The sequence below is a fragment of the Oryctolagus cuniculus genome, chromosome 13 (genome assembly GCF_051225735.1).
Source record: "Oryctolagus cuniculus isolate XC-2025 breed Fujian yellow rabbit chromosome 13, ASM5122573v1, whole genome shotgun sequence".
In the NCBI taxonomy this organism is placed as follows: Eukaryota; Metazoa; Chordata; class Mammalia; order Lagomorpha; family Leporidae; genus Oryctolagus; species Oryctolagus cuniculus.
The window spans coordinates 103,600,444-103,609,074 of record NC_142879.1 but is presented as its reverse complement, the minus strand read 5'-3'; the positions used below and the strand labels follow the sequence as shown (position 1 = coordinate 103,609,074).

Below are 8,631 nucleotides of genomic sequence, written 5' to 3'. Positions count from 1 at the left end.
AATGGGAAGCTTTGCACTGCTTCTGCAAGAGGCGGCGTCCAGGAAGATGAGGACCAAGGGCTGCCCCTGGATTTATCCCTGGGAGCCCCGGAGGAGTGCAGGTTTGGGCGGGGCGTGGTGAGCCTGAATGCCGAGCCGCAGCAGCAAGTGCCGAACAGTTCCTCCAGGCGCAGAAGAGCTGGGCACCACGGGAGGGCACGCGGGCCACGGGACAGGGAACAGCAAGACGTTTGCCGATGAGCGCGACCTGGTAGAGAATGGGCACAGTGATGCCGCAGGGAGCAGGGAGACAGAGCAGAGAGACGGAGTCCACACCAGCCACCCTAGATGCTTGGCAGTACGGGAGGGAGGCAGGTGTGGGCCGTGGTGGGGATTTGAAGATGTCTTCTTGGGGCTGGCGCTGTGGCGCAGTGGGTTAATGCCCTGGCCTGAAGCGCCAGCATCCCATATGAGTGCCGGTTCGAGGCCTCGCTGCTCCACTTCCCATCCAGCGCTCTGCTGTGGCCTGGGAAAGCAGCAGAAGATGGCCCAAGTCCTTGGGCCCATGCACCCACGTGGGAGACCCAGAGGAAGCTCCTGGCTCCTGGCTTCAGATCAGCTCAGCTCTGGCCATTACAGCCAGTTGGGGAGTGAACCATCAAATGGAAGACCCCTCTCTCTGTCTCTGCCTCTCCTCTCTGTGTAACTCTGACTTTCAAATAAATACATAAATCTTCTTCTATTTCCTCAGTGGATTAGAAAATAAGGCCCCACGCACATGCAGGCAAAATCAACAGAGAGCAAAGATGAAGACAGGATGTGGGTATTTCCAGCAAGAAGTGAGGAGCTCCTCCAGGAGAGAGAGGGTGCAGGCCCACGAAGTCCCAGCAGATTCCCGGGCATGCCGAGGTCCCACTTCATGTTAGGGTCCTGCCTTGGAAGGGCGACCGATCAGACTGGCTGTGTGTTTTTCTCCAGCCGTGTTCCACTGGCAGGCCCAAGTGACAAACGTGGAGGGCTGTGTGTGGCTGGAGCGGACAGGGGAGACCGGATGTGGAGAGTGCACAGTGGAGGGGTGCAGGCGAGTGATTGTAACGCCAGGTCACGGGATCTGAGTCAGGTAGGCAGGGCAGGGCAGGCACGTGTGGGACGAGGGGTAGTCAAGGCAGCATGCAGTCCCTGGAGTGAGGAGTGGGATCAGAAAGTCGGGATGCTGGAGATTAGAGGAAGTGAACTGGAAAGCCAGGAGAACGGGCCAGGTGGAGGCCGCCTTAGCCTCAGCCTGCAAGGGAAGGTGCCTGCCGGGCTCTTACGGCTCCTGTCACAGGTTCTCACAGTTCCCACGACGCACTCTTTCATAGCTCTGGAGGCCGCATGTCTGAACAGGTCCCAGGGGCTGCAGTCAAGGTGTGGGCAGGGCCGCGCCCCCTCTGGAAGCTCTGGGGAAGAACCCTCTTCCTGGCTCTGTCCAGCTCAGAGGTCCCCCGCTTCCCTGGCCCAGGCACCCCTCCTCCTCTGCCTTCAAGGCAGCGGCAGGGGGTGGAGAACCCTGAGCCTGGTTCTGCTCTTCTGTTTCTGTTCTCCGCCTCTCTGGACTGGGGTCGTTTACTGGATCCACCCACACAATCCATGGTGTGCTCCTCACTGAAGACCAGCTGGTGAGCAATCCTAGTCGCATCTGCAAACTGAATTCCTCCCTACCACATAGTGTGACATATGCATAGAATCGGGGGGTTAGAATGTAGAATGTAGACTCTGGGGGATTCAGTCTCTGTCTCCGACAGGAGGGATGTTGTGATCAGTAAAGACAAGGTGGAGGTGTGACCATGCAGTGGGTGGGTAGAAGACACAACCATTTGAAGATCGAAGGTCCAGGAAGAGACATCTGCAAGCATATTGGAGGCACCAAGAATTATCACAGGAAGAGCACTGGCGAGAGTGATAATGAATCAGGAGACCAGGATGGTCGAGGAATGGGAAGTAGTATCCAGGGCAGGTGCAGTTTTCACTGATGAGCTCCTGGGCACCAGTCGGTACTGGAAGTGAATGAAGTTGGACTCAAGGTAGAAGACATTCACCCAGTTCTGCTCCTAGAGAAGTTTCTGGAAAAGTTAACAGAGATGACAAGAAATTCTCAAAACAAAGAGTTCTCTCCTTGCCGGTCTCAAATGGAGCTATCAGAACCATATTGTTCCACACTTTTCAAAAGGTGTAAGCAGCTGTCATCCTATGGACGCTTATAGCAACGATGACACAGAACCATGATTTCCCCTTTTCTACAGACTGGAAAACAAAGGATTAAGTGACAGCAAACAAGTGGGAACATCAGGTCTGTCCTGTGCTCACTCAGTCGCTTTGCTGAGTATCAGAGACTGTGGGAAACACAATAAAGTATATCACAGAGTAACTTTCCTCTGGGAGACTGACGCTTGGGTCAAAAATCCCATTGGGAGTCAGATGCACGACAAGGATTTCTGCCCCTTAAAAGGCATAAAGAGTCATACACAAAATGTGACACGTGATTTCACGACACCTATGACCCCCTGAAGTCCTAAGGGACCTACGCATTCCGGGGTGAGGGCCTCTTGTCCACCTGCTGAGATAAAACTGTGGACGGTAGAAACTGACTCAGGATGCAAGGTGCAAGAGAGGGTATAATTAGGTGTGAAGTGAATGATGCAGAAAATTGTAGTCGTGAATACAGAAGAGCTATACCGCCCCAGCCTCGGCAACAATTATGGAAATGCTGTAGAGAATCTTGAAGAATGGAATGATTGTGTGAGAAAGAGGAGATATGATGAGATCCCAGGTAGGAAGAAGAGCGGCTGAGAATTAGCGAGGCATGTTTGCGAGATGATGTCTAGGCCAGATTGTCTGTGAAATGAGGCCAAAAAATATAAAAGAATCAAGGCTCTAAGTGAAATGCTTCCTCCCCAAAATATTATTAATATGGTAGATGGTTTTGTTTCAGGAGGCACAGTGTGTAAAACTCATTACTGTGATGGATTCAATAAGAATTCTGACTTTCTGCTAAACATCTTTGAAAGCTTCCTCTCTCTCTAAAACACTGAAACAGGAAAAAAAAAAAAAAAAGCACATGTCTCATTTCTGAGAGCGTTCTCATCAGATCAGAGAGCAGATTCTTGAATCTTGGCATTTTTTGATTTTTATGCATTTTAATTCCCTAGAAAAATGGATTTATGAAGGAAAAAACAAAAGTCTTTCTTTTTGACTAGCATGAGACGTTCTTCTGTTCTTTCAAAAGTTGGTGTGGGATCCTAAAGCCATCCTCTGATCGTCTTTCTCCCAACCTACTTTTGTTCTCTATAAAATACGAGCTGTCACAGGGAAGGAGCTGAGTCAAAATGTCAATACGTTGTGGCTATTTTGACAGCATTAGAAGAGAGTCGAATGTTTCAGGAACACTTAATGTTAAATGGAAAACAGATGAATGGCGGTAAATCGTTCTGTCCATAGTCCTGAGTTGCCACACTGGAATCTAAATCCGAGACGTTATAGGGAAAATCCTGAGCACGCCTCATCAAAGGCCCGAGTTGCACCACGATGAGATCCAGGCTAGGAATGTGGACCCGGGAGAGAGCCTCTAAATCAGATTTTCCTGAGCTGAACTGCCCTTGGCCACGCATTTATAGGGAATAATTAATATTGCAGAATCACCGGATGGTAGACCTGGAAGGGATTTCGTTATCCACAAGTCTAACTCCCTAATGGATGCTCCAATGTCTTGCCCAACATCCCTGTCTCTTCTCTGAATAAATTTAATCTGGAGATGGACTCAGTCCATGGTGGGCTGTGGAGGACTCCAACTGAGTCCCCAGAGGCAAAAGAGGACTTGTGGCAGCTGCCAATTCCCTTGGTGTAAATACCCCCGCTGCACTGATTCAGGCTACCAGCATGAGTCATTACAGGTAGGTTAGCTGTAGGTATGGTAGATGTGAATAACCTCAGGCAGTACTGCAACAGAGCAGCGGCTGGCACGGTGGCACAGCGGGTCTAGCTGCCACTTGCAATGCTGGAATAAACATACTAGAGGACCATTTCAAGCCCCAGTTCCTCTTTTTCTCAACCAGCTTCCTGCCAATGAGTCCGGGAAAGCAGTGGATGGTGGCCAAAGTACTTGGGTCCCTGCCACCCACGTGGGAGACCTGGTTGGAGTTCCTGGCTCCTGGCTTCAGGAGCCATTTGTGGGCTCTTGGGGAGTGAACGAGTAGATGGCAGATCTCTCTCACACACACACTCTCTCTCTGTCTCTGCCTTACCCTTTCTTTCTGTCTCTCTGTCATTTGAATACATAAATTTTTAAATAATAATAACATAGTAAAATAATTTGGAGGTGGTGAATTTAAACATTTTACCTTTCTAGAAATATAATTTAGATGATAATATTATAGGAGTTAACTTCTCATAATGGTCTACAGAATAAATTGGCTCCCATGAGCCAGTACATGCTGGCTTAGGCCCACCACTAGCAGTCCTGGAAAATGACCTTGGACCTCCCCTTCCCATGAAGGCAAACCCCTCGCAGGTCTCCAGCAATGGTAACCCCCTGAGTCACCACCCACGCATTCAGTATGTCTAAGCCAGGCCCATCTTCCCCACTGTGCTTCCATTTCTCTGTAGTTCTTCCAACAAGCACCATTCACAGAAATACACTCCAGATGGATTAATGATATAAATGTGAAAATAAAAGAACCATTCCAGCACTAGGAGAAACAGAGACAGCTATTTTTATAAAACTGGGGCAGAAGAGACCCATTAAGCACAACATGAAATCCAGAAATCAGGAAGAAAGGAAAAAAAAAATCAACAGGCTCAATTTAATCATCAAAAGCTTTTGCATAAGAAAATATTTCATTATAAACAAAAGAAAAGAAAAATCACAGAATGAGAGAAAATATTAAGTATCCGCCTCATAGACTAGTAGCTGTAGACCATATAAAAGCTCTTATAAAACAAAAACAAAAAGACAAATGAAGCAGTAAAAGAAGGCTCTAGGATATGAACAAATGATTGCTGGCAGGACCATAAATGACAGTAAATACGTGAATAGACACCCTAAGATATACAGAATGAGAGGATGAAATATCTATCTCACGCCACGTATTACAAGTATCCAAATGTTTGGAGAAGCAGTGGGCAAACACATTTGTGCACAGTCAGGAGAGGAATAAATCAGTATGACCTATTTGAAGTGGGAAAAGAGCAATATTTAAAAAAACAGAGATAAACTAAAATGCACATATCCATTGAACCCGCAATTCTGTTATTCAATTAAACTTTAAAAAAATTTTTTAAAGATTTTCTTATTTATTTGAGAGGTAGAGTTACAGACAGACAGAAAGGTCTTCCATCTGCTGGTTCACTCCCCAAATGGCTACAATGGCCGGGGGTTGCGCCAATCCGAAGCCAGGAGCCAAGAGCTTCTTCCGGGTCTCCCACATACAGGGGCCCAAGGAATTGGACCATCTTCTGCTGCTTTCCCAGACCATCAGCAGGGCTCTGGACCGGAAGAAGAGCGTCCAGGACATGAACCAGTGCCCATATGGGGTGCCAGCACCAAAGGTGGAAGTTTAGCCTACCACACCACAGTGCCAGCCCCATTTATTTATTTTTTGAAAGGCAAAGAGACAGATTACAGATCTTCTACCTGCTGCTTCACTTTGGCCTGATGGAGGTCTAGGTTCCCACCTCTGGCCTGGCCGAGCCCTGGGGGATGTGGACATTTGGGGAGTGAACCAGCAATCCGCAGCTCTGCCTGTCTCTCCTTACCTCTCTGCCTCGCAAATTAATTAATTAACTAATTCAAAAGGATGTGTGCATATATGTTTGTAAATCACAGCTTTCTCTGGAAAGAAAACTGTGGGGAGCCATGGTCTTTGAGTGGAAAGACTGGAGGTTGAAATAGGCAAGCTGTTTACTTTGTTATACTTCAAAAATGTCCATCATCACCTTCGCTTACAGAATAGTAAACTGTATTTTTTTAGTTTTTTCACGGTCTTATTGGGGTCTCCGGAAACAGCCCTTGAGACGAGGCTTTAACTGCAAGGGTTTATTTGGGAGGGATTCTCAGAAAGGTCAGGGGCTTAAGGAAGGGGCGGAAGTGAATGATGGGTGTGCTGTCAATCAAGCTATCACCACGGGCAACGGGAAAGGCTGGGATCCTGCGTGGCACAGGCGGTCAGAGTTAACTCACCAATGAACGCAGAGGAACTCAGGTCGTTAGCCAGTAACTCCTGTGGGCTCGGACGGCACTCGTTCCATGGCTCCTGAACAGACAGAACAAGCTCTGCTGGCCAGAAAAAGCCTTAGGTCAAAGACCTGGGACAGAAGCAGATGGGAGGAGGTGAACGGCGGGGTGGGGTGGGGTGGGTCTCCGCACACCTGCTGCAGAGACCATCCCCCTAGGACCACATTCTAACAAACTAACACCGTGCGCTTACCTGTTGTCCTAGCAATTTCATGTTTGGGACTCTCGCTCACGATGTGCTAACACCTGTGGTTGCAAAATTGCTTCTAACACAGCAGAGCTTAAAGCAAAAAGCAACTCAAATGTGAACCAGTAGGGAAGGGTTTGGGGCATCATGCTGCAGCCTGTGTCTACAGCTAGAGAAACAACAACAGCAATGAGGTATGTCTTGATTAACTTCCACGGAATAAAGAAAACCCTCTGACTGCCTGGTGGGGCTCCCGTTCCGCGGGGGCAGACCCGCAGACAGGTGCAGTGCATCAAGTGGTGATCAAGGCTGTGGAGGAGAAGGGAGGCGGGTGCAGGAGACAGATTGCCATGATTTATAGGATTGTCTCGGATAAAGTGAGCCGAGGCCGGACAAGTCGGGAGAGAAGGTGGTGAATATTTGGGCAGTCGGCTTTCCCAGGAGGCGGAAGAGTGACAGCCGGGTTCTGGGGTACGCGTGTGCCTCCGTGAGACAGAGCCAGGAGACCAGCATGGCTGCAGGAGCCAGGTGAGCGAGGGGTGAGAGGTGGGCAGGGAGACGCCGTGGGCATGGGGTGGGGCAGGCGGGAGCCCCAGGGGGTTGGGAAGGTGGAGAGCTTCTGAGATGTGCAGGGGTTGCGGGTGAAGCGGGGCTGAGTGTTTTTGGGTGGCCGCTGTTGCTTGTGTGGACAGTGCAGTAGGGAGTGGAGAGGGAGGGAGGGGGGATCCTATGAGGTTTTCCTTGCAGTGACAGGAGAGAAGCCCAAAGGAGCAACTGTGGCAAGTGCTCAAAAGCCAGCAGAACCCGACCATCCTCAGCTCTCGGGCTGCCCAGGATGGAGCCTGCAACCCCTTGCCCAGGCACATCCCTTTCTACCTGTCACTCCCACGCATGCTGCAGCTGTGCCCAATCATTGCCCTTGCCCTGCTCGGCTGCCTGGAGAACTCCTGGTCATCCTTTGAAACCCCGGCTAGGGCATCACCACTTCTGGGTGGCCCAATGCTACAGCTCAAATGAATCGCTCGCTTCTCTGCGCCACTCCCAGCCTCACACACAGTCTAGTGCACATCTTTACAACCAGTGTCAGCTAGCACATGGCACATGGTAAACGGGTTGTGGCTGTATCCTTCCTTAGGCCTCAAGTTGCCCACGTGGGGCCAGGGGCAGCTGGTGCCAGGCTGCTGGCTGGAGGCCAGGAACAGCAGATCCACTTACAGCTCAGCACCGTGCTAGTACAAGGGGACTTGGAAAAAAAAAAAAAAACTGGCAAAAGATGGAATTAAAAAATGAGTTTATTTTGGTGCACAAAAAAGCTGAAATCCATGCATATGAGAGGTCTTCAAATGCTGAGGGGAAAATGTATTATGAAAAAACTGCAAAGATTTCAACACATTTTGCACCAAAATAAAGTTATCTTTTTTGGGGAGAAGATTTATCCTATTTATTTGAACGGCAGAGTGACAGAGAAAGAGAGAGACACAGAGATCTTTCATCTGCTGGTTCAGTCCCCAGACGGCTGCAACAGCTAGGTCTGTATCAGTCGGAAGCCAGGAGCCAGGAACTCCATCCAGGTCTCGTATGTACGTGGCAGGGGCCCAAACACGTGGGCCAACTCTCGCTCTTTCCCAGGTACACAGGAGGCAGAGCAGCTGGAACTTGAACCAGTGCTCCTAGGGGATGCTGGCATTGCAGGTGGCCGCTTAGCGTCCTGCACCACAGCGCCAGCCCCTGACGTTGTGCTGCAATTCTGCTTTTCCGGTGATGTTTTGAAGGCCCCTAAGACGAGTATTTTCTCTGAGTGCTGCGCTCTGAATGGAAAAGAGGCACACGCTCTGCTAGGCGGACAGGATGCGAGGCTGGAATGATTCTGGTCTCCATTTCAACCGAGGCCCCCAGGAGATAGAAAGAACATTCCAAAGCAAGATGCAAGGTTTGCAAAAAGAGCTCATGAAAACCAGTTTTGTATCCTGAGCCAACCACCCACATCCAGACTATAAAAGATGAGAGAGAGAGAGAGAGAGAGAGAGAGAGCGAGAAAAGAACTGACATTTACAGTGGGCATTTGGAGAGAACACTGTGCTGGGGGCCTCACCTGGGGGAACAGGGTCCCATGATGGCCTCAAGCCAAGGCTGCCCCGTGCCTCCTGCAGTGGGGAGGACTAAGGGCTGCCACCGGCTGAGGACTCTGACGAGGACA

General features: G+C 49.8%; 1 long non-coding RNA gene across 1 annotated transcript; it reads right to left on the bottom strand.

The window, feature by feature from the left end:
* Nucleotides 1-1,710: 1,710 nt before the first annotated feature.
* Nucleotides 1,711-6,956, bottom strand: LOC149122828 (uncharacterized). The gene is made up of 3 exons (XR_016219403.1): nucleotides 6,441-6,956; nucleotides 6,194-6,318; nucleotides 1,711-2,081 (listed from the first exon to the last, which is right to left on the bottom strand). It is a non-coding gene; the product is annotated as an uncharacterized LOC149122828 (long non-coding RNA).
* Nucleotides 6,957-8,631: the final 1,675 nt, after the last annotated feature.